Source organism: Mixophyes fleayi, chromosome 11, assembly GCF_038048845.1.
Source record: "Mixophyes fleayi isolate aMixFle1 chromosome 11, aMixFle1.hap1, whole genome shotgun sequence".
In the NCBI taxonomy this organism is placed as follows: domain Eukaryota; kingdom Metazoa; phylum Chordata; class Amphibia; order Anura; family Limnodynastidae; genus Mixophyes; species Mixophyes fleayi.
The window spans coordinates 28,308,020-28,333,757 of NC_134412.1; the positions used below are offsets into that span (position 1 = coordinate 28,308,020).

The 25,738-nt window shown below is 41.4% G+C and overlaps 1 protein-coding gene across 1 annotated transcript in view; it reads left to right on the forward strand.

The window, feature by feature from the left end:
* The first annotated feature begins 6,810 nt into the window (after positions 1–6,810).
* Positions 6,811–25,738, forward strand: part of LOC142107600 (leukocyte antigen CD37-like) — a 73,520-nt gene continuing 54,592 nt past the window's right edge. The window contains exon 1 of the mRNA XM_075191120.1: positions 6,811–6,935. The gene's annotated coding sequence lies outside the window, so the exon portion shown is untranslated. The remainder of the gene's footprint in view (positions 6,936–25,738) is intronic.

The following is a 25,738-nucleotide window of genomic DNA, read 5'->3' on the forward strand; positions in this document are numbered from 1 at the left end:
CCAGTAAAGGTAAGCCACCCCCCCCCTACAAACACACAAGAACATTATTACTCCACGGATTCCCAAAGCACTACATAACAATAGGACCTGGAACTTTGAACAACGACCTGTGCTTGGATGTAGCTCTTCTCCAGATGTTCAGAGGTAATCTGTTTCATATCCAGTGAGCTGATAATTGACTTTGGAGTTGGTAGACCCCTGCATAGAGAAGCATAGACAAGATTCAGACAGTTTTCATGGTAAAGACATTTCCTTAGAGAATATGTATAAACGGGATCACATTTTCTCACAGTTGACCAGTGTAAGGCATATAGAAATATAAGGATGAATGATCCGATCCCAGTTTTAAACACAGAAGTTGGTACATAGAAAAGACATGTGTGTGCTAGATGTTTAATGTGCTACGTGCTACAGTACAGTGGTGTAAGTTGATAATTTGATTGTGGTCACAGTCATCATGTGGTCCAAATAATGTGCAGAGGATGTGGGGAGACTATATCTATCCAATTTCATACAAGTGTTGTCTTATTACAAGTGGTGTGACAGTTTATATGAGATACATTTGCATCTCTAAAATAAATTTTAACACATTACCAAATTAACTTTTTCAGCAATCTCTTCCAAACTTCTCCATCACCTTTTACACCAGAACTAGTTACCCAAAACAACACAGGATAAACAGTTAAATGGCTATGTTTACTAAACTGCGGATTTGAAAAAGTGGAGATATTGCCTATAGCAACCAATCAGATTGTAGTTATGCTTTATTTAGTACATTCCACAAACTGACAGCTAGAATCTGATTGGTTGCTATAGGCAACATCTCCACTTTTTGAAACCCACAGTTTAGTGTATATACCCCAAAGAATCAGTTAAATAATTACAAATAGGTCTGCAAAATGTTTGGTTAACATGGGAGTTGTTGGTAACAAATTGTAGCTGGTTTATTTCTCCCCCCATTCGCTCTATACGCTGCTGATTTCTTCAACATTCCACTTGTGTAACTCATACTTGCCAACTCCCGGAAACTTGCTTCCGGTAGTTGGGGGATGTGACTGGAGGGCGGGAGGGGGTGGGGCAAGGCAAATCGCGTCATTTTGGCCCCGCCCCCCGCAAAACAGCACTGTATGTCGTGGGAGGCGGGGCCAAAATGACGCGATTGACCTCGCCCCACCCCCTCCCGCCCTCCAAAATGGCGTGATTCACCAAGAATCGCGTTAAATGACGCGATTCTCAGTGAAATCTTGGATCCGGGAGAAATGCCAGCTCCCCCGGGAGCCCGGGAGACTGACCCGAATTTCGGGAGTCTCCCGGACTTTCCGGGAGAGTTGGCAAGTATGGTGTAACTTCAATCTTGTTTCGGCCACTTCTTTTTCTCGTCTCACAAATCTGAGACATTCTATGACTTACTCCTGAGACTTTCCTTCCTCACTGATAGAGACATTAGGCCTGAGTCTTTAAGGAGAGCAAAGTAAAAAATAAGGAGTAAGTATGCTCCTGGACAAACCATGTTACAATGTAAGGGGTGTAAGCAGAAATATATACTTGACACTGACAAAGTTTAACTCCTCTTAAATCTTGATGTATGCAGCAGGCACTCTGTTTAAACATTGCTTCATAGCTCATAGCAGGATTTGTCGCTCATATCCATGTGATTTTCCGCTTTCCACTGTTGCTGTGCACGAACAACCCAGTTTTTAGTTGCTGATATCCACATAACATGCACAGACCTTTATATGTAAGCCTTTCTCCGCTATTTCTGTCACTTTAAATTTTCCATGCACATATAGACCTGCATCCTGCAGGTTTCTCAAGGCTGCTGTTGCTCCCAATGGGCCTGAGTCATTAAGGAGCGTATCTGCCGGGAGTAGTACAATTCCCCACAAAGAGGCTCCGCATACACCTGTAGCAACAAGGAACCAATCTCAACATACGTTCCTTGTTGACTACAGATGTATCTTGACTCAACTCAGTTCTACTACATAGGATGCTGCAGGATACGTACCTGTCAGCTTGTGGGTCTGGCGGTTATCCGACGGCTCAATACAGTTGTTTTAATAAATAATAAAAAAAATGTAAAAAACAGTGTGCCCCCCCTACCTCCCAATCAGATTAACCTTTGTGTTGCCAACCTAGTGCTCAGAGTCGCAAAATCGGGGGGGGGGACAAAAAGCGCGGGCTCCACCCGATTTTATGATAACCAGCTCTAGGCTTAGCCAGAGCTGGTGGCACTATAGCAGGGGAACCCAACAGTGGGGTTCCCCAGCCAGGATGCCAACCAGCCCCAGGTTGGTGAGCATGGGGTTAAATTCCCTAGGGAAGGGTAACCAGCCCCGTGCTGAAAAGTACTAGGGCTCTTCCCGCAGCCCTTGGCCGTGGGTCTTGGCCAATAAAAGTGTTATTTTAAATGCAGACACCGTTTTCTTTTGTTGGACTACAGGTCCCAGCAAGCCCAGGCTACCATTAACAGTCTGGACATGCTGGTGCTTGTATTACTACAAGCACCAGCATACCTATGGCAGCCAGGGCATGCTGGCACTTGGGGAACTGCAAGTTCCAGCATGTCCTGGCACCAAGGGCACGATGTGCAAAATAACAAAATTTAAAAACACACATTTCGTTCAAACCACATTATTTTAATACAAAATGCACAAACCCAGTAATACTTACCAACATCTGTGTTCTTCATCTGTGCGATCCAAATCTGGTAAGCTTTTAATCTAATTTGCATGTAAAAAATAAAACCCCAAAATATATTCCAAACTTGTTTAAAAAAAATAATTCTTCTTTTCTTCTTGCTTGAAACCACCAAAATATTCCACAGGAACGAGCTTGGCAAAAAGATAAACCATGTCAGATTCAGCCGCTGCATAATGAAGAAATGTACGGGGGTCTTTTATAACCTAGGGGCTGTCTCACGGGTATCAGAAAGAGGTAGAAATACTCTCCTTTATGTCAGACATCTAAAATAATTTTCTTCTAATTCTAAAATACCTGCTGTAAATTCTTTGTCAATAATCCAAATCTGGAGAAAAATTTAACCATATTCTTCCAAGAAATTTTGCTAATAAAAATTATTCAAAGGCTCCACAATATCAAGTTGGAGACACAGGGGTAAATGTATTATGCCCCGTTTTTTTCATCTCGCGGGAGATCGGCGACTTTGCATGTAAAATTTAAAGCGGCGTTGGCTTGTAAGGGCAACTTGCCCAAAAATACTGGTAGGTTAATTGGCTGCTAACAAATTGACCCTAGTCTGTGTCTGTCTGTCTGTCTGTGTGTGTGTGGGAATTTAGACTGTAAGCCCCAATGGGGCAGGGACTGATGTGAGTGAGTTCTCTGTACAGCGCTGCGGAATTAGTGGCGCTATTATTAATTATTATTATTATTATTAATTTTTATTTATAGGGCGCTACAAGGTGTCCGTGGCCCCGTACAGGGACAAAACAAATTACAATACGAGGTGAGACAGCACAGTACAGTAAACAGTAAGCACAGTAACTCAGTAGGCTCAATGCACAGCTAGAGAGGGCGGGGAAAGGGGGAGGGAGCTATATGAATAAATGGTGATGATGAAGATCCCGAGGAGCATTCTTGGGTGACTGCCAATGACATACACAGCAGCTGCCTAGTCAAGAAACGCCATTCTGTATAAACCAAGTAATTTGTATAAACCAAGTAATTTGGGTCCTAATGCCCTTCCTTGAGTAGTGGTGACGTAGTGTAAGGTCTGAATGTTCTGCATGAATTGATACTTCAGTCTGGATCTATCATCCTCAATGTGTAGAGCACCTGTGCGGCTGCATACAAGTGCTGTGTTGTTGTGACGGTATTGGCAGGCCCGGCGCTCCCATTAGGCAACCTTAGGCAGTTGCCTAGGGCGCCGGGACCTGCAGGGCGCCGCTACCGCTGACTAGATTTAAAAATCTAGTCAGCGGAGAGAAGTGGGAGAGAGGTGCAGCGGCGGCGGGGTGCCGCCGCTGTTTTTTCCAACGTCCGCCGTCAGTGTGTATTTATTCAGATGCGCCCGGGCGCCTGCTGTATTATCACACTGTCTGTCAGTGACAGACAGTGTGAATAAAGTTCTTTCCCCCTCCCCTCCCCTCCCAGCATACATCGCTCCGCCTCCTGTGTGAAGGCAAGGAGCAGCCATAGGACAGAGAAGAGAAGTGAAGAGAAGAGAAGAGAAGTGAAGAAAAGAAAAGAGGTTTGAAGAGCCCCCCTGCATCTACAGACCAGGTAAATAAAATGTAATCATTTATTTATTTATTTATTGGGAGGGGGGGGGGGCGGCGGCGGCGGGGCAGGAAGGGGGGGGGGTGTTGAAATTTTGCCTAGGGCGCCAAAAACCCTAGCACCGGCCCTGGGTATTGGTGTGCCCAGCCGTAATGGTTAGCTCCTGGATGGTGTTTGGCCGATGTCTGTGATAGGTTAGGTTTTTATTACCTGCATTGTTCTTTGTCTGTCTTGGACATTGTTTGCCTTCAGCCTTCCTTGACCTCAGTGTGTATTTGACAACTCATTCGAATTGACTTTTGTTTTCTTGCTGTCTGACCAGTTGCCAATGTATCTTAAATTTTGACCTAGTGCTTTCCTGCTGATTTGGTGCCTTACTACCTAGTGTTGAGCAACTCAGACTCTTATAGCTTTCCATTACCTCTGCCAGTAGAATTGTTTCATGCCTTCCTAAATTATAAATTTCTCTCACTAAGGCACAAGACCAGGGGGCACTGCAGAAGGGGCCCTTTTTAAATGAACAAAAGGCTGTACTTTGGGAAACTTATCTGGAGCACAGTGATTTTCTCTGATGGGCTACTGTGATCAGTCCTTCCACCAATCATCCAGTACAGAAAGCCTCTATGTGCTTATATACTTACATTATATTGTTATGTCTGCTGATTAGCAGTGATTGCCCAGTTTGGGACGTAATCCCTGAGCTTTCCAGGGGTTCCCTCCCCTCAATATGGGGGTCTTTCCAAGGGGGCTATTACAAGGGGTACCTGGTGGAGGGCCCTGCAAGACTCTTACTGCCTTTCTCCCTGTGGTGCCAACCTGTGTCTGCTGCAACAAGTTCTATTGGCTAGGAGCGGTCAATACACTCTCAGCCTATCGGAGTCTTTATTAACAGTCTTCAGCCAATCAGCCGCTAATCCCCTACTTCATTCATGTCACAGCTGTTAGGAGCAGGTTGCAGGAGTGTGTGACTGCGCTCTACACATCCCTAGTGTGAGCGAGGTTGGAGTCAAGGGCCCCAGGTGGTTCACCTATTTGTCTCAATTATAAATTACCACTGCCTGGCCCTCAAGGCAGCATTGGTCACGATAAATTTTACACCTCCCTTCTAAGCACTCCTCACACAAGGGGCCTGATTCATCAAGGCGCGTATCTGCTGATTTTCAGCCTATTGTACGCAAAATCCCTCTGTTCGGAGATAAGTAAACGCAGCCCTGTCTGCTACATATTCTGACGAAATGGACACTTACTACAGCCTACTATTTCGTGGAGTGAACTGAGCGGGAAAGGGCGCTTTGTCGTAATCAATGTACAGTAAGGGCGTGCCAATCTCACACGCACACAGCTACGTCCGAATCCAGCTCTGACCCTCTCAAAGTTACTTGTTTTTCTACCCTATATCCTGCTCCAGCTACAGGGCTAGTCTAAGTCCTGATCAGTAGTGATGACAGTCTTGTATGCATGCGTATGCACCTGGTTACAATCATGAGCAACTGTAAAAATATATTTTACTTTCAGTAGATATTAACAACATCCTAATAAATCTATTTCATGCAAAAAAAAATATTAAACTGTTTTATTAATAATGTCTATATTATTAATATTAATTGAAAAAAAAAAAATCTGTGCGTTCTTTGACAAATTTATGACCCACATAGGTATTGGATGTATCCTGCAGCGTCTTGTGTAGTACAGCACAGCAGAATAGCCCCCGATTTCAACAGCGCTCATATCTTGAGATCCTTGCCATGATGAATTCGGGAGTATGCAAAGCCTAAATACATGCGTTCAATGCTAAATGCAGGTTGCACATAGAATGTATGCCTTCATGATTCAGGGTCAAGGTGTCTAGACACTTTAGTTTAAATAAGTGGAGCTTGTATTGTCATCAACTGAATTAATGCATTATGAATAAAATAACACTGTAATATAAAAGCATACCTGCCAAATTGATTAGTAGTTCCATAACATCTGGAGAACCACAGGCTGTCTATTGCTGGTCTGTGTACTGGATTGTTTACTAGTTTCCATAAATTGAGTGTTATGGCATCTTTCACATATATTCATAATAAATACATAGAACTGTTAAATACGTTGAAACCTACTAAACTGATGTAAGTCTTGTATCTTTAACTGCACAACTCTAATACTACATTTTCCAAGCTTGGGCACCTTCTTGCTTTCTGGTCTTTGCCATTATAGCATAACACTTGTAGCCCTCCATCTATTTGTCTGCTATGTTCCATTAAACTGAGATTATAGGGGGGTAAAATGTATCAATGTGCGGTTTCGATTAACTGCGAATTGCAAAAACCGCAGATTGATACATTAACTCCCTAAAGGAATGGACGCGCGATCTTCCAGTGTAGGAGTCACATTGCGCTTTCTGTAGGCTCAGAACATGTGACAATCATGCTGAACCGCTTGTAAAACAAACCACCTTAAAGGAAACTGATGGAAACTAAGCAGTATTCGGTCACAGCAGACACCCCCCGTTTTGCATATCCCCCTCCCTATTGGGGAGGCAGCCGGAGGCAACCAGTGACATTTGGAAGGGGCAGGTCTGCTCCTGTGAATGAGTGAACACAGAGGGAGAAGTCTCAAAGTTTAACAGAGACCCGAGACAGAGGCAGCTGCTTCATTGTTGAAATTTATCCCTTCTCAATTACCTGTTGTGTTACCAGGAAGGTTATTATACTCTGGTGAGTAAATAATAGTTTACAGTGTGATTCCTGCACAGTAAATGATGCAATATCTTTACTCAAGTCAAAGGACTTTACTACCACTGCCCAAGTGTGTCTTGTGTAATGTGTGTTAACCTCATTCATGGGGGCAATTCTGTAATATTCCGAGCAGTGTATGAATATTATTTATTATTATTATTATTATAATAATAATATTATTATTATTATTATTATTATTATTATTATTATACAGAAATGATGTCAAGTGAAAGTTAAAACATATTGCACAGAAACGACTTCACTAACACAGGTAGAATTACTTTTTGTTTGTATACATTATATATATGTTTTTGTTTGATTTTGAGGTGTCTTTATCACTGTGCCTGGTGGTTTGTAATAATCATGCAAATATCTAGATAGTAAGGCACAGAGAGGAGAGCTATGGGTCTGTCACTTAGGGGGGCTTTTGCAAATCTGCTCCTAAAACCCCCCACAGACCAAGATTTGTGACATGTATTATACACAACCAGTAAGTGAGGATGTGAGTGTGTGTGTGTGTGGACTAGTAAGTGCATGCAGATGTATTCATTATTTAAATGGTTTCCTGAGTTATAGAATGTACTGATAACATATGCCTGGCAGATATTCACAATTTGTGTGGGTTCCTGCGGAGATAACGGTAAATCAGTCAAGAGAGTAACCATGAGCTGTATCAGAACTGAGAACCAACCTCTGTATTATAATATTATATTAAAATCTGCTTTGGTTTGTATGGAGTAACCTCTTGCTAAATAACTGCTTAATGTACAGCTTCCTTCCTGAATTAAGTAGATATGCAGAAACTATAAGTCCATCTGCGCTTCAGGAAGCTGTGCTAGTTGTGAGCGTTTTCACAGAGAGACACATGGTTTTATTGTATGCTAAATAGAAAAAGAAAAACAAAGAGAAAGAGATAATACAACTTTTCACCATTGAAATAATACTACTCGATGTGTGTTGCATAAACAAGGATTTTTTTTTAGCAAATACTTTTTTTTAGCAGTGATATTGAATTGTGTAGGCAACATAGTACAGTGTAGAGGATGGACAACATTGTGAGACTATAAGTGGAACCTAGCAATAGCGGTTTATCAGAGTGAATCAGGGAGACAGGTGGGCTGTATGGAAACATGGGTCTGCAGACCTGTCAAACGCTTTCCATGTAGATTTATTAAATTGGTTGGATAACCCCTGGTCAGACAAACATATTATTATGTTCTATGTACCTTTACATGACATCATCATCATCATTTGATTATATAGCACCACAGTGGCGGATCTGGGGGGTAGGGGGGGCCGATCGGGGAAATCACCCCTCTAGCAGCAGAAAGCCTTCCTTTAAAATGGGTCCTAGACGCCGATCAAAACAGGGAGGGGGTGGGGCAAATCGTGGATGGGGCCAAACAGGGGCCAGCCAATCAGAGTAAAGGAGGGGCATGATTATGCAAAATCGCCTCCCCCCCCAAAAAAAAATAAAAAATAAATAAATAAAATAAATAAATAAAGTTTAGGTCCGCCCCTGTAGTGCCAGCATATTCAGTAGTGCTTCACAATTTCGGAACATACACAGTAATAAAACAATACTGGCTAATACAGACAGAGAGGTAAGAGGGCCCTGCTCGCAAGCTTATAATCTATAGGACAATCGGAGTTTCATACATGAGGTTAAGACCAGGTCTAACACATCTACAACTATACACTCTTTGCTGAATTACCACTTAACGGTATACTATAGGGGTTGTAGGTAAGATCTGTAGGTTTCCTTTACTTTTATATTAAAAGGAGAAGTGTCCATATACCGAGATAAACATCCCTGTGAGATGAAACCAAACCAGTAGGTGTACACACTTCCTCTGTAGTCATCTGTGAGACATACCTGGAAATGACTTGTAAGAGAGCGAATGAGAGGTCTGTCTCCTAAGAGATTCATGCAGAATTTCTACAGAACGCGTTCAATTGCTAAATGTTCATTGTGTCACAGATGTTAAAGTAGTTAGAAGAAAACATGTATAGTCTCTACAGATGACTAATGTGTAGTGGAAAGTAGCCGTTCATATGCCTACCCACAGGTTTCCCAGTGAGACACTCATCTATCTGTAGTAATTAGGGTGAGCCGTTCATTTTTTCATACTTGATTACCATCTATCCATATTGTGCATTCTCCAGGCACTACCCAAAGAATTCAGATTTTGTTTGTTCTTTTTAAATGTACACATCACATTCAATAACGCAGGCTACCAAGGCACGAGAGACTTAACTGAGGCACGAGGCACCCTGAGTTGCTATTTTTCAGATTGCTTAGCAGGAGATTATTTTCTACATTTGTGCCTCTCTCTGTAAGGGGGGAAAGTCTTCAACTTATTAAACAACTAACAGATGTGATATCACTCACTGTCTTTTGAAGAAGATAGTGATTAATATCACATATGTTGTCTGACTGAATTGCTGAAGTTTCAAAGATCAAACATGCCCTTGAGGTGTACCTCTGTCCTATTCACAGTGGAGGAGGCCATTATATTTTCTGAAGCAATACTAAGGTCTCAGTAATACAGAGGGGCAGGCTGGGCTGTTGGGGGGGGGGGGGGGGCATCTGCCCCCCAGGGCCGGTCCCATAGTGGGCTACCTTGGGCTTGGTCACTGGGCCACTAATAGGCCTCTGCGTTGAATCTTGCCCCCCCCCCCAGGCTAAAATTTGCCAGCCCTCCCCTGGTAATACCATTAATTTCTAGTGAATGTATAGAATTAACATAGTCTCAGACCCCAAAATGGCTGCCTCCACGTTGTGTTGGTGATGGATACATTTAAATTTAGGCTTTAGAGACGGCCCCACTTTTTTTGACAATACAGGCCAGTGTATCCCATTTTGGATCTCTGGGACAATTGTTCCGTGATATATTACACCCCTATAGCAGGACAAGAATTAAATTGATTAGAGAAGGACATGGATGCTTATTAGGGGTGTAACTAGATTTTTCACTTCAAACTTAGTCATGTTGAAAAATGTCTGAACTTCAATTATGAGGGATGCTTTTTCTTCTGATCCATTCCGCTTTAGTCATCACGGTACAAGTGGCATCCATTTTAAAGCAGCAATCCTGCATAGAAGACTTTTTTCTTTATATAGAAAGTCAAGTACCCTTTAAGAATGCATCTGATGGTCATTTTTCTTAGCTGTCCTTCTGCAAATCATTATCTCCTTTTTTAAATCCTCTCTGGAGGATACGAAATATATCAGCCACAGTCAATCTGCTACACAGACACAGGCTCACAGCTCTCAGCGTGTCATGTGAAGGCAGAGGGGAAAAAGAAAGGGAAGGATTATACATTACACAGAGCAGACAGAGCTCAGTGGGGTGTTTCAAAGCGCCTCTGCTCACTACATCATGTGGCTGTGGTTGCCATGGAAGTCCATGACACTAAGCTGAATTGTAAATCGTTACTAGCAGCCTGAAGAAACAATGTGATTGCCGCTTTGAATCCAATTATAATATATTAGCAGTGTTATTCATGGGTTAAGCGTTTGTCATCCAAAGTCACCAGCACTGTCTTATAGTTTGAGTTATTCCAACGCATTATTCTACAATTGTGACATTTCTCTAGAGTCAAGGTTGCTAGGAGAACTGATTCAAACCAGATGTTGTGGAAAAGTTTACTTTTAAAAGTAACAGCTATAATTCGTGATTCATGCCCTAATACAAGGAATTTTAGATGATTGTGCATGATGTGAGTCATATGTTTCTGATTTATGTATGAGCACGCATGGTATTGTGGCAGAAGTGGAGTAATTGTAAAGAGGGCGTTTATACATGCTGGATTCCTGTCAGAGTTATGTTTGGAGATTTGTTCTACATATTTTCTGATATTGTCTAATAGTTATTAAAATTGGAAGGGAAAAGAGTGAATTGTGCATCCATATAATCTGTCCAGTTAACACACTAACTTCATATTGCACATAAGTGCCTTGTGTGGGAAGTCAGGTAATGTCATACTGATTAAGTCACTTATGCCTGTTATCTACATACAGTAGAAGCAGCCATTTTGGCAGCAGACTATTGACTAAGAACTAGTAGCATCACTGAGGAAGAAACTGACTGCCTTCACTGGACCTCATCCCAAATTTTTAGGAGTTTTTCCGGACTCCCGGGAGAGCAGGACAACATCCCAGGTCCAGCTCACCTCGTATGTGAAGCGGGTGGGGGCGGGGCTAAACGTGTCATCCTGGCCCGCCCCCACCCACCGACAGGCTGAAATGGGCTAAGATTGACAGGGGGCATGGGCTATCGGCGCGATTCACGTGGCCACGCCCCCAAGATGGAGCCCCCTCCCGGACGGCTGGCTGCAAAAGTTGGCAAGTATGTTATAGCTTAGAAGTGCACCTAGGGTTGATGGAAGGTGCAAAATTCTCAAGCGGCGCACTGTGCAAAAGTATAACTGACACATAAAAAGTCCAGCCTGCAACCACTTCAGATTTTCCTCTAAAATTCTGCTGTGTTTAGTCTCATTAATTGTAAAGCGCAAATTCCGTTGCGCTATATAAATAAATGTTATTGATGATGATTATTATTTATGGCACAAATGAACCATGAATAAGGATTGTACATTGAATTGCGATTCTCCACTGAAGTGAAGATGAAGACATTGGGCTGGATTTACTAAACTGCGGGTTTGAAAAAGTGGAGATGTTGCCTATAGCAACCAATCAGATTCTAGCTGTCATTTATTTAGTACAATCTACAAAATGACAGCTAGAACCTGATTGGTTGCTATAGACAACATCTCCACTTTCTCAAAACCGCAGTTTAGTAAATATACCCCATTGTCTCTTTCTTTTTTTTAGGCTGGTGCAAAAAATAAAAAAGTGCTTTTAAGGAGAAGAAATTACCCTAAAAATGAAATCTCGTGTTTGCACTCCAGAAAACTTACCATGAATAATGTGCCTATTCCATGCTTAGTAATGCGGTTAGTTTGCCCACCTCCACCCACCTCCTCTCCTCTGCTGCTGCAAACGTCTGCACCTCCGCAAATGCCGCAATCTTGTTTTGCAACTCATATTACCACATAGTTCCATGTTTGTTCTTTAAAACAAATTCACTTGTACATTTCTACCTTTAGGGCTAGATTTACTAAGCCGCGGGTTTGAAAAAGTGGGGATGTTGCCTATAGCAACCAATCAGATTCTAGCTTTCATTTATTTAGTACCTTCTACAAAATGACAGCTAGAATCTGATTGGTTGCTACAGGCAACATCCCCACTTTTTCAAACCCGCAGCTTAGTAAATCTAGCCCTTAGACTTTAGAGAGAACCGGTCACTAGGATCTGGATTCCCACTATGTTTATACATTGCACAGTGCATTATGCATTTACAAAATAAATGGTGTTCTGCCCCAGTTTCGCTTGTATAGTAACCTGACTTGGATCCCAATTAACACTGCTTTATGCTCTATGCATAGAGGTGGTGATGCAGGGAACTGTGATCTATGAGCCAGCTGCCCAGGAGAACGCATAGTGCCTTACGCAGCTCAACATAGAAGCCAAGTTGGGCTATTATGTAAGTGTTCTCCTAGGCAAATGGGGCCACAGCAGAACACCATTCCTTGTACCTGCATAGTGCAAAAAGCGTTACGCCGTGAAAAAGTAAAATGGGATTCTAGAACCTGGTGAATGGTTCGTTAAATTTTGTAGGTTTATTAACAACTATTGGTTGGTTGTGTTAGGGCTACCAAGCTTTAATAACGTGCGCCAGTTGTAAGACAGAGCAGGTGGGCCCATAAGATGCTGTGTGTTATATTATTGAGAGACTGATCTTACATGTTCATTACCAATGGTTACATGTGATGAATCGTGGGTCAAAACAATCCATATAACCCCAGCCTCATTTATGTTTTTTGGCTTGATGTTGTCAAATGAACATTGAAACCAATCTTGTATAGAGCAATGCACTCATCTGTGGATATTGACATATATCTAATATACTTCAAAAGTATTTATTTGTCACTAAATATGTATAGAATGTTGTCTCCCTGCTGATTTGTACAACGCAGTGAAGGAGGATTGAGCTGCATTGTTATAGGATCAGGTTGTCCTGGTGATCGTGTCCTTCAATTATGAATCTTGCTACCGCATAACACTTCCGCAATCAACCCTCTATAACAGCAGCTCTCTATGACCTATCAGGCCATGTGCAGTCACTTGCGTTATGATCACACGGTAATATCACAATTACAACCAAACCCTTAAACCCCAAGCCACAGTCAATTAAGTCTAATAGGCATCAGAGTCTTTTAATGAGCCAGGGGAATATGTGGCAACAACAACGACTCCCAGCAGTCATTTTCAGGTCTGAATGTTTGTCTTGCAGTTTAATATCAATAACAGTAACCAAATAATCAACTGAACAATCAATCAAATTGGCTACATGCAAGGTCTATAGGGGTCATCTTCTGATCACACCCCGTTGATAATTTCATCAATTTGAGATTATTATCCAGCATGTTTTGGACCCACATACTCTCATACCTCCCAAGATTTGGGTATACGTAATCGTGACAGGGGGCGTGGCCACATCACAGACCCACCCAGGGGGCGTGCCTAGCGCTTTTGTAGTGCTAGGCTGTCCTGTACTCTCCTCCCTGTGCGCACCCATTCATCGCTTCTCAGAGCAGCAATGAATGAGACTAAGCTGTCCTGATCGGGGTGGCGGTACAGGGTCCTCAAATCGTCACACCTAATTTGGGATGTCTGGGATGGTTTATTCACTTTGCACAATCAGACCAATTGGCTGATATTGCTGCAGAGCGTGTCATGGTACAGAAACCTCAGGAGACGGTTCCGCAAGCTAAATGTTGAGGCACAAAAATATGAAAAAGTATACTATGCAAAAATGTAAACGTGTACATCAAATTCTAACCTCCTATCACCCCTTTCATTAAATAAACCTTTTTCGCTTTTCTCTTAAAACGTTGCTGGGTTTAGTCTTCTTTATGGCTTAAATTAATCTTCAGAGTGAGGAGACATCTGGACTTTTTTTTTATTACGTGTCATTTATCTGTGTATAAAGCTTTTTTTATTGTCTTACTGAAAGGGCGGATCAGATAAAATTCTTCACCAAACATGAAAGTGCAAAGTGGGTCCCATTAAAAGTATAGGACCAGTCTGGAAGACCATATTGTTCCTCTAACATATGCGGTTTAGCAGAAATCTAGGTGCTGTTTTGCAAATCAAGGTGCACGGAACATCCAAAGCCAGTTTTGCGTTGATCCTCCGATGTTTCGCGCTTGGTTAATGAGGCCAAGGGGTAAATTTATCAAGCTCTGGGTTGAAAAAGTGGAGATGTTGCCTGTAGCAACCAATCAGATTCTAGCTGTCATTTTGTAGAATGTACTAAACAGATGACAGCTAGAATCTGATTGGTTGCTATAGGCAACATCTCCACTTTTTCACACCCACAGCTTGATAAATTTACCACCAAGCGAGCAAGTGTATTTTATATATATTCTCAAACCAAATAATGGACTTGAACAACACCAACCAAACATAAAAATATGATGTTACACCCCCAAAACAGATTACAGCACTACAGGTGAGGAGGGGGGGGGGGGATTTGTCTATGGGGCTGGATCAGAGTGGGGGGGGGGGCATTTAAGTCTACTGTGTAGTACTACTATATTAATTACGAATCATGTTTTAATACTACTAATATTTACAAGTTCCCAATTTCCTTATTTATTACATTTTATAAGAATATCTTAAACGTGCAGCTAACAGCATAGCAATTAGCAGAAATTACATGAAAACAATTGAACAATGGGTTGCGACAGGCCAAGAAAATGGCCGAAACTTTCATATGAAATGGTATTTAATCATATAATCTAGAAAAGTTAATATAATAATACAGTCTTGGAAAGTTATATACTGTATGTATTAATAAGTCGTGATAACACATTTTAATATTAGGATCAGATTACTTACTTGCATTTCCTTTAGGCAGTATAACCATACTTGCCAACATTTTTTTTTTTTCTTCCGGGAGATGCCGGCTGGGACGTGGGCGTGCAGGGGGCGGGGCTGCGAAATCGCGTCATTTTGGCCCCGCCCCCGTGACGGAATGACGCAAATCGCGTCATTTTACAGTGGGGGCGGGGCTAAACGCCGCGATTCCGGGTGAATCGCGGCGTTTAAACTAAATTTTTCCCCCTTCCTATCAGGGAGATTGCCACACTCGTCCGGGAGACTCTCGCAAAATGCGGGAGTCTCCCGGACAATGCGGGAGAGTTGGCAAGTATGAGTATAACATTTTTGAGGTCTTTCTGTATGATTATTAATGCAGAGCCAAAATGGTCTATGCAGCATTTCTGCTGTAGAACAGACAACTAGAAACAGAACACCATAAGTAGGAACATATACTGCAATAGGATGAGGAAGTACACTGCACTAACATACAGACATCAGACTAAAGCCTCGTTGTGAAAGCTCGTTTTTATTTACTATTTTTACATACACAGATTTCATGCACAGTTACAGATCATGAATCGGCTTTATTCAACTAAGTATGACGTCTCTTTTCCATTTTTCTTTCTGGAATATTGAGAATAACTGGTGCAACTTCCTGTTCCTTTTTTTGAAGATGCCATAATCCATCCCAGACCTGTATTGATGAACTAGGAGCGATGCAGTAGTCAGAATAATGATGTCTACAGTAGAACGCAGATGCAGTTAGTGGTTGTGGTGCTTCCTTTATTTACACTGCCCAACACATGTCTTGTATGGTAGATTTCTGGCCTCCACCTTTTGTGCACATGGGCATTCTTCTGTGCAACTACTAATGGCTTTATATCTCTGGCTGTAACCAAGCTAGAAAGCCAGCGGTTTTGGATGTATGGATGGCCGACAATGACAAGTAAGGAGCGATTATCTCTACCTGGAACTCCTAGGATGCTACTGAATCCTTCTCTGTATAAATATTGTTATATGAGGGTGATTTACCCGTAGAAAGAGACTGTGGGGTATATTTACTAAACTGCGGGTTTGAAAAAGTGGAGATGTTGCCTATAGCAACCAATCAAATTCCAGCTGTCATTTTGTAGAATGCTTTAAATAAATGACAGCTAGGGGGTGTATTCAATTGTTCCTCCGGCCGCCGGAAAAACGAGCGCTCTAAAACTATTACCGTTTATACGGTAATATTGCGCGCGAAAACCGTTAATACGGTAGTTTACTCGCTGCGAGATGAAATTCAGCAAGTAATTACCGTATAAACGGTAATAGTTTTAGAGCGCTCGTTTTTCCGGCGGCCGGAGGAACAATTGATTACGCCCCCTAGAATCTTATTGGTTGCTATAGGCATCAACTCCACTTTTTACACTTGTGGTGTATATTCTCCAAGGGCTAGATTTACTAAGATTCGAGTTTGGTGACGGTTTAGTGGTGCAAACCGCCGCATCTATAATAGGGCGGTTTGAGGCTGCGATGTAAATGACTAGCTATGTGTGGCGGCTTGAAAACAGCTAAACCGCCGGTGGTTTGGTTAAAACCACCATCAAAACCACCATCCAAATGGGTGGTAGTCATATCATACCCACAGACTATGCCGACAATGTTTTCAACGACCAAAAAATAGTGATGAGTGTCACAGCGACAAGGTGAAAATATGGACTTACCATATTACTGGCAGCCACTTTTTCCGGCAGCTTTATTTCTCCCCACAGCCAAAATGCGACTTTTCCAAACCATGTACATTAAGAAATGATGTCACCGGTAATGGCCCTACTGAAAACGCTGCTTTTAAAACGGCAATGGGCCGACCCAACGCCTGTATAATGTAATCCAGGTATTGGCGCAAGGGTGTGGGATGTCACAGGCTTGTTGGACAAGAGCCTAAAGATGACATCCAAACACACAATATCTAACACTATATCCAAATATAGAAAACTGAAGTGTTTATCTTTTTAGTAGTATCAGATTTTGCATCAGGAAAAGGGGATGTTTTTGCAAACATCCTGTCTTAAGCCATTTGTTAAATTTGCAATAGATACCCTGTATGAATAAGGTTTTATTCACTTTATTTTTGTAGAACGGCTTTAAAATAACCCCCTAAAGTAAAATAATTTTAGTTGTAGTTTTGCACACATCTGAAACTGTACTGCTTCCGTCATTAGTACATTTAAATCAGTTTCAAAAATGTTTTTAGGTTACAATATTAAAGTAGTTATCTTAACGTTTGTCTTGTTTTCATTAAGTATCATATATTCACATTATTTTAAAGAAATGTATTTAAATAAAATGCATGTTTCTTTTATATACTGTCTATAAAAGAATTCCAAGAGGGGTGTAAAAAAGTGTTCATCTCTGCATCTGTGAGAGATAGAGAGCAGGGCAATGAGTTGGTTTATTACGATGAGTTAGAAGACAGGTAGCATGGGATAGGCTTACAGTTGTAAACTCATAGTTGCCTACTTTGTGACTCTGTCCTCCGGGAGGACAGGTCATGTGACAGGGGTAGGAAGGGGCGTGACGACATCTTTGTGTCACAATAGCTATGCCCCCACTATAAATTGCTTAAATTCACTGCATTGAATAGTGGGGGCGGGACTTAATGACCCCGGTATTCAATGTTGTGAATTTCGGCGTTTTTTAGAATCCGGGAGGGTTGCCTACTCTTCCGGGAGTCCGGTGAGGACTCCCCGACATTCAGGAGCCTCCTGGAAATTTCAGGGAGAGTAGGCAAGTATGTGTAAACTGTTGGTGACATTCCCCCTCCCCCCAATCAGAAATGACACCCCCACTACCGCTGCTTCTTACCTTGGCAGGTGGGAGTTGGGACGTTATCCATGCTTCTCAGGCTGCAAGTGTGGCGCCTGGCTGTGACATCATAGCCAAGCGCTACACTCATACTTGCCTACTCTCCCAGAGGCTCCTGAATTTCGGGGAGTCCTTCCGGACTCCTAGAAGAGTAGGCATCATCCTGGAATGTTATGGGGGTGGAGCTTAAGGATGTGATTGTGCCATTAAGCCCCGCCCCCGACATTCAATGCAGTGAATTTCGGCAAATCTGGGAGGTTTGCCTACTCTTCCGGGAATCTGGGAGAGTAGGCAAGTATGACATAGAGGAGCAACAACTTCACATTTCAGCGCTCGCATTCCGTGTGGGTGCGCGGCGGGCACTAAAATCACTGGATAAGAGACTTTATGTCACTCATTCAGCGCCCTAACCACTGGCACCTTGAGCAACTGCCTAGGTTGCATAGTGGTGGATTGAAAAGGTATCATGACTATTATAAATGTACAGGAAATGTAGACAAATGTGGATAACTGATGTCTAAAACTTAATATGAAGTATAGCTTTTCTAGGGTACAATCAGCATTCCTTGTGGTAGAATAATTACACCCCTTGGTAAACATTTTCCACAAATTTGGTGCAATGTTGGTAAATTGTATTTAAATCCATCCGAAAGTGTATTGCTGCGACAAGTGTTTTTCTTTGATCACGATGAACATTAAAGGAAGCGGAACTTGTGGGAACTTGTGAAACCACCGCTGAGAAACATGGCTTTTACATTTGTTCATAGCTGAAGATTTATAGCCCTCAAGTGAGTCTTCACTTTAAACATTTGTCTGGAACATTTGTCTGAGTTTGAAAAGGTCTGTTTAATGAACAATGGTTAGAAGATGAGATTGTGCAGAACTTGCTTTACAGGTCCAAAGTAAATGTGCTACAGAACAGCTACTTGGAAGACGAGGAGTTGAGAAAATCCAGAAATACATTGATAAACTGGCTAAATAAATGTACAGACGCCCTTTGTGTTTCTATTCCACATTGTGCTGAAGCTATAGGTATTCAGGATTATATTCATCCTCTAACAGTTAAAAGCTAAAAGGCACAATATTATTATATGTAAGTATTGTGCTTAATAATATTCTCAAATTTTGAATTTAAATCTTTTTCAGTTGTCATTAATGTTTATGCTGTATAAAGGGCACTTGTGTTTATCAAATACATCATACTTGCCAACTTGTCTGGGGGAAGAGGGTGCGTAGGGGCGGGGCTTGGTGGAACGCGTAACTAGGCCTCGCCCCATAATCGATCATCACCATTGCTAGCCTATTACAGATGGAGGCGGGGCCACGATGACACGTGAATCACAGCAGAAGCCCCGCCCCCACCACTTTACTATCATTACTAGCCAGGAACTCCCAGTGATCCGGGAGTCTCCTGGATATTCCGGGAGAGTTGGCATTTATGTTATAATTTTCTAAATGTATACATACATTTTTAAAACACAGTAAATAATGTTTAGAATGCACTTATTTCTCTCCCCAATGCTACGGTAGCAGGGTTTTTGACTACTAATATACCTGCTGAATCTGTCTTCTCACTTTCTTTTGAATAAATTGGCAATATTGAAAGAGGTACAGTAGGTAGGTAGTAGGCCACTGGCGATATAATTGTATCTTTCAAATGTTTAGCATGGGTGAGGACACTTGGGATATGTTAGTGAATTATAACATGTTAAGTCATAGTGACAGGACCACAGATTTATTTAGAGTAAAGTAATACGGGCGCAGGGGCGAAAAATAAATAATTGATTCCTTTTGAAGCACATTGACATGGGTGTATGTTGTTAATATCACTTGTGGCATTGCAGTAGTGTTACCTAACTTTCTAAGATGCAAATAGTGGCCCAGGAGAGTAGTCACTTAGCCTAAAATCATCAACCATGTCTTCCATCAAACTATATAGTGCTTTGGGATGCAGTGTGCCTCTAAACCGAAGGCTGTCCTGAAGGCTTCCTGGTTCCAGTGCTCCTCTCCCTACTGCTAACTCAGATTGTACGTAGTGGAGTTTTCGGTGCCTCAAACATGGGCCTGGAAGTAGCCACAATGCCAGAAAAAAGATCATGTGTCCATTATGTCACTAAATACTGTGGGTTGCATGTCATGTGTGCACTATGAGCCACTGGTTACCATGGGTTACAGCTCATGTTTACACTATGTCAACTCATTTGTACATTATGTCATTAATTGCTGTGGGTTACAGCTCATGTGTGCTCTACTGTTACTGGTTACTATGACTCACCTGTCATCATCACCATCATTATTTATATAGCGCCACTAATTCTGCAGCGCTGTACAGAGAACACATTCACATCAGTCCCTGCCCTATTGGAGCTTACAGTCTAAATTCCCTAACATATACAGACAGAGAGACTAGGGTCAATTTTGATTGTAGCCATTTAACCTACTAGTATGTTTTTGGAGTGTGGGAGGAAACCGAAGCACCCAGAGGAAACCCATGCAAACACAGGGAGAACATACAAACTCCACACAGATAAGGCCATGGTTGAAAATCAAACTCATGGCCCCAGTGCTGTGAGGTAGAAGTGCTAACCACTGAGCCACCGTGCTGCCCCAATATCTATGCACAATATCACTAATTACTACAATGGGTTACAGATCATGTGTGCACTTTGTCATTAAGTAAGCACAGTAGTCCATTAGTTGACAGTGTAGTATTAATAGATCTAACCAAACTCACACGTAATGCTCCCTTAAATTTCGTATTACTCATTCTTATTAATCAACACATTTTTTTACTTCTTTGCTGTACAGATAGTAGACAATGTGGAGCCTGAAGTGCGAGATAAAGAACTTTCTGTCACACTGAACTGGGGTTTGTGAGTAAGCTCCAGTGCTAAGAGCGGTCTTTGTTGCCCAAAGAGGCCTCTTCCAGGCCCGGAGGCGTATAGTGGGGAGGCACATTGTGCCTTAAAATAGCCAAAATTGTTTTAATGATGTGTTCAGCTTTTGGTTTTGCTGTTTGACCATTTTATTGCTGTTCTGCTGGTGTTATGCTTAGGTTTCTGAGGCAACGAAACGTAATGAATTGCTCATATCAGAAAATATATTGCAGCATTCACAAATGGACGATGAAAATGCAATTATTTTTCACTTATGCTACATTACATACAGTGTACTGTCACATATTCAGGACTGTGAGTGCTGCAGCGCACCTTCATAAAGGTGTCATGGTCACGTCACATTAATGCATGCCACCCCCCCTGGGGCGTGTCTAGTGCTTCTGAAGCAATAGATCCCCTCAACCTTCACTCCCCTGAAAACATCCATACATTGCCACACGCTAAAACTAGTATGAGAATGTGCTATCTTCACCGACAAGCTCAAAATGAGTCCTTAGCACGGTGGCTCAGTGGTTAGCACTTCTGCCTTACAGCAATGGGGTCATGAGTTCAATTCCCGACCAATTCCTGTGTGGAGTTTGTATGTTCTCCCCGTGTTTGCGTGGGTTTCCTCCAGGTGCTCCGGTTTCCTCTCACAATCCAAAAACATACTGATATGTTAATTGGCTGCTAACAAATTGACCCTAGTCTGTGTGTCTGTCTGTGTGTGTGTGTGTCAGGGAATTTAGACTATAAGCCCCAATGGGGCAGGGCCTGATGTGAGTGAGTTCTCTGTACAGCGCTGCGGAGTTAGTGGCTCTATATAAATTGATGATGATGATGATATGTGACATCACTACTTGCCAAATTTAAGAATATATTTTACTACATACCGTACATCAAAAGTCATGTTCACTCCTCGTTCCATGATCCTCCTTTACTTTAAATGTGTTTGCTAAAGGGGCAAATAAAGCCCTGCTTTCCAGTTATGGCCAGATTATATGTATCAGCACAAAGGAGAGGTGACATTTTCAAAACTGTATAACTAAAATATTTGCCTCATTCTACATTTGCCGGCAAAAATGTGCATATTTTTCCGGTGAAATTTGGCCTTAAATGCTCCCAAGTCCTCCTCCAATCACACCACTCAGTAGGATGGATTGACGGTCTATTCACAGACTCCACAAAATAAAGAAATTGCACCTCTGCAAAATTGCCTGCTCTGCTGTAACACTTGATACTTATGCAATTGCACTCATTTCTAACTAGCACCGCCCACAGCGGTGTAATAAATTATAATGGCACATCTTATTTTGGTGATAAAAAAAATACTTAACTTTAAATACTTTGGAGGTCCAAGTATTTGGGCAAACATTGAGTAAAGAGTATCCCATTTCCACTCTTTCCTCCATAATTATCTCCTCTTAGTCGCTTTGCGAATCAGTCCACCAGGGGCGTGCCTGAAGGTATAATTGGGGCAGAGCTAGGGCATGCACGCATGGTAATGAGATTAATCCTTGTGCCATGTGTGCCACTCTCACCCTTTTATTTTTGGAGCAGAGCTGAGTTGTATTGAATAACCAAATGTTCTGCTCTGCTCCAAAAACAGTAGTACACAGGGTCCTTGGTATCTGAAAATCTAACTAACATCTATAAAGCTTAAAAAGAGATGTCTGCTTTGGGAGATTGCCTACCCCAAACTTTACATCTCTCCTCTCGTTACTATGGTATTCCCACAAAAACAGAGCAGAGGTGTCCTCTTACTCCTCTGTTGTGGTGAAGGATTTTCCCACAAAGAGGAGGGGAAGGAACAGCGCATACACTACATCGTGATAATAAATTCTACCATAGCACTCCCCCTGGACAAAAGAGTCAGAGGAGAAAAATATGAAGGAAAATGTGGAAATTCGCCTCTCTTTCTTACATATTTCCCTCCGTATATAAGCCTCTTAATGTTTAAAAGCAAAACATTAAACAAGAAATGTTCTTATGTCCTTTAGATAACCGGTAATTTGATTGGCTATGTAGTTTCATCCAATCAAAGGAGCTGCAGGTGGCATAATTTGCTCTGCTTTGTACATTTAGTGAACCATAGACCCAGTGTGGATTTGCTATATTGTAGTATGTATCTTCTTAATTAAGTGTAAACCAGCATTTCACAATACAGTATATTTTGTGCAATTTACATGGACATTTTACAAAGGTTTTGTCTAATTGTTCTTAATTCCATGCACAGGAAATAGCTTACAATAGTAACATTTTAACAATAGCCAACAATTTTGACAGTATTCCTGGATTGATACATAACCTGTGAATTTCCTATGCACTCACTCTTGTTACTGTCAAGATGACGCAGTTTTTCATTAACTAGAAATATAAGTCTTGTATAACAGTTCATCATTTAAGCCCATTAATAATAGATTGTAGATGGATGCTTTTGAATATTTTATAAGCCAAACACAATGGAATGTGTTAGCTAGATACTAATGTCCTTCTACAAAGCACCGCCGCTGTTAAATTGTCAAAACGTCTATCAACAGGAGAGTTTTTCTTCTTTTTGTCTTATAGCCATTTTTATGAAAGTGGTTGCATTGATTTTAATATTTTTGTTTACATATATTAAAATATATCATACAGTCAGATTGAAAAAAAAACCTCTTGGTATGTTGCCCAAATAATGAGTTCAGTGTTTTACTTTTGAGCATGTTAAAATGTATTAGACCCTGTGGCATTGTGTTATCAATTTAAAACTAATGATACAAATGCCGTTATGCTACCTATACACTGTTAAATCATATGTCAAATACAGCATACTTGCCAACTCTCCCGGAATGTCCGGGAGACTCCCGAAATTCGGGTCGGTCTCACGGACTCCTGGGAGAGCAGGCAAGTCTTCTGCATCCCAAACCAGCCTAGCCTAAATGACGCAATTCGCTGTGAATCGCGTCATTTTGACCCCGCCCCTTGACAGAGATGCTGTTTTGTCATGGGGGCGGGGCCAAAATGACGCGTTTGGCCGGCCCCGCCCCATCCTGCCCTCTTGTCACTTCCCTCTTCCGGAATACACTTGCCGAAAGTTGGCAAGTATGAAATATAGGTGTTTTCACATGTTGTTAGGAATGTTGTTCCAAATTCAAGACCTACCTGTTGTGCTCACTAATGGGTTCATGTTAAGTTGATTGCAATTTGCGCTTTTTGGTCCTGAATTATTAAGGAAAGTAAGGGGAAAAAAGGAGTAAATGTTCTCTGGGACAAACCATGTTACAATGCAAGGGGTGCAAATTAGTTTATTATTTTGCACACATGTTAAATACTGGCTGTTTTTTCATGTCGCGAACAAATATTTGAAAGCTTTATTTTTACACTGAAATTTAAAGTTGATCTAGGACATGCCCTACCCCAACTATAAATCTGTCCCCACATTTTAAATTTACATCCCCCTCCAATGCAACATGGTTTTGCCTAGGTGCAAAATTACTCAATTTTTTATGCTTGGCTCTCCATAATGACTCAGGCCCCTTGTGTGTAATACACTTTTTTTTACATCTGAGCACTATTCTGTGAACTAGTGCTTGTGCAGAAGTAAAATAAGCATATTATACACCAGAATGCGTTCAACTTAACATAAGCCCTTAAATATGTCTGTCTGTTCATAAATACTAAATATCAAAACAAATATTTTTTACAAAATATTATAAAATTATAATAATATTTTTGAAAACTTATTTTCGATGGAATGGATTTTGTTAGAAATTTCAAGGATTGTACATTTTAAAATATTGTTGTTCATAGGAAAAAAATATTTAGAGAATTTAGAGGTGTGCCGAATTTTAACAGCGTGATTTTGTACTTGGCACTGTGCATCGATTGTTATTAAGACGTCAGGCTAGGACAAATCCCAGAAATGAGATTGCTAATAGGAATAAACATTAATTCTGGCACCTAATTTTTGGGAGTCATTTCTATTGATGTCAGTGGAGGTACATCTGCTTTGGCTTCATAACAGATCTTACTCGATCCTAGACTTAACCAACTGTCTACTGGATTCTACATTATTGTGGTCACCCATGTGTCATGTTCACCCAAGTTCACCCATGTGTCAAGTTTTGTCACACATAGAAACACTTCCTTTCAATTAATAATATTTTTCTAGACAAGTAAGGATATCTCAGTCTTAGAGCTAGATTTACTAAGCTGCGGGTTTGAAAAAGTGGGGATATTGCCTATAGCAACCAATCAGATTCTAGTTGTCATTTTGTAGAAAGCACTAAATAAATGAAAGCTAGAATCTGATTGGTTGCTATAGGCAACATCCCCACTTTTTCAAACCCGCAGCTTAGTAAATCTAACCCTTAGATCTTTATTAGCACGCTGGCATAGATCTGATGGAATGACATGTTTACAGAATAGTCTTCTGGCTGTAGACATCTTCCAGACCCCTGGCACACTTTAGGAATTAGAGTTTAAGAATGTGATGTCGTTGGATCCTGATACTTACCTAATGGCCACTTGTCAGTAATTTGCTGAAGCAGAGCCAGTTCGGAAAAGGAAAACATTATAGCAATCCCAACAATTGGGCCCCACCATTACCAAAACGGATCTAACTAAACCGATTTTTCCTCTCGCGGTACCCTACAGAGGTTTGCATAACTAGACCAGTGTAGTCAAACTATGACTGCCCGCATGTCATCGGACAGGATAATGATCTGGCTTTAATCAGACCATTCTTGGATATAGTGCCAGGTCAATTTGCCAATATCGCTGGCAAAGGTTGGATTCTGCGTAACCTATCTCTTGCTTAGGTAGCCCCGTCTACTGCTAAATACATGGAAACAGTATTGCACTGGACGAAATATGTTTGTACTTTCCTTTCGGTGTGGAAGGAAGTGACCACGAAGAAAAAGAGAAGATGTGGATTATAATTGGGGACATTAGAGTGCTAGCTCTGTTGCCAGAGTTTTAAGGCAGACTTCCACATTCAAACTCAAGTGTTAGCCAGAGAAGCATAAAGTCAGCCTGGGTTAGGAGCTTGATGAAGATACTCTTACTGTTTACTGTTAAGTACTGAGGAATACATCATTTGCTCCATAAAAAGCACTTGGTATGAC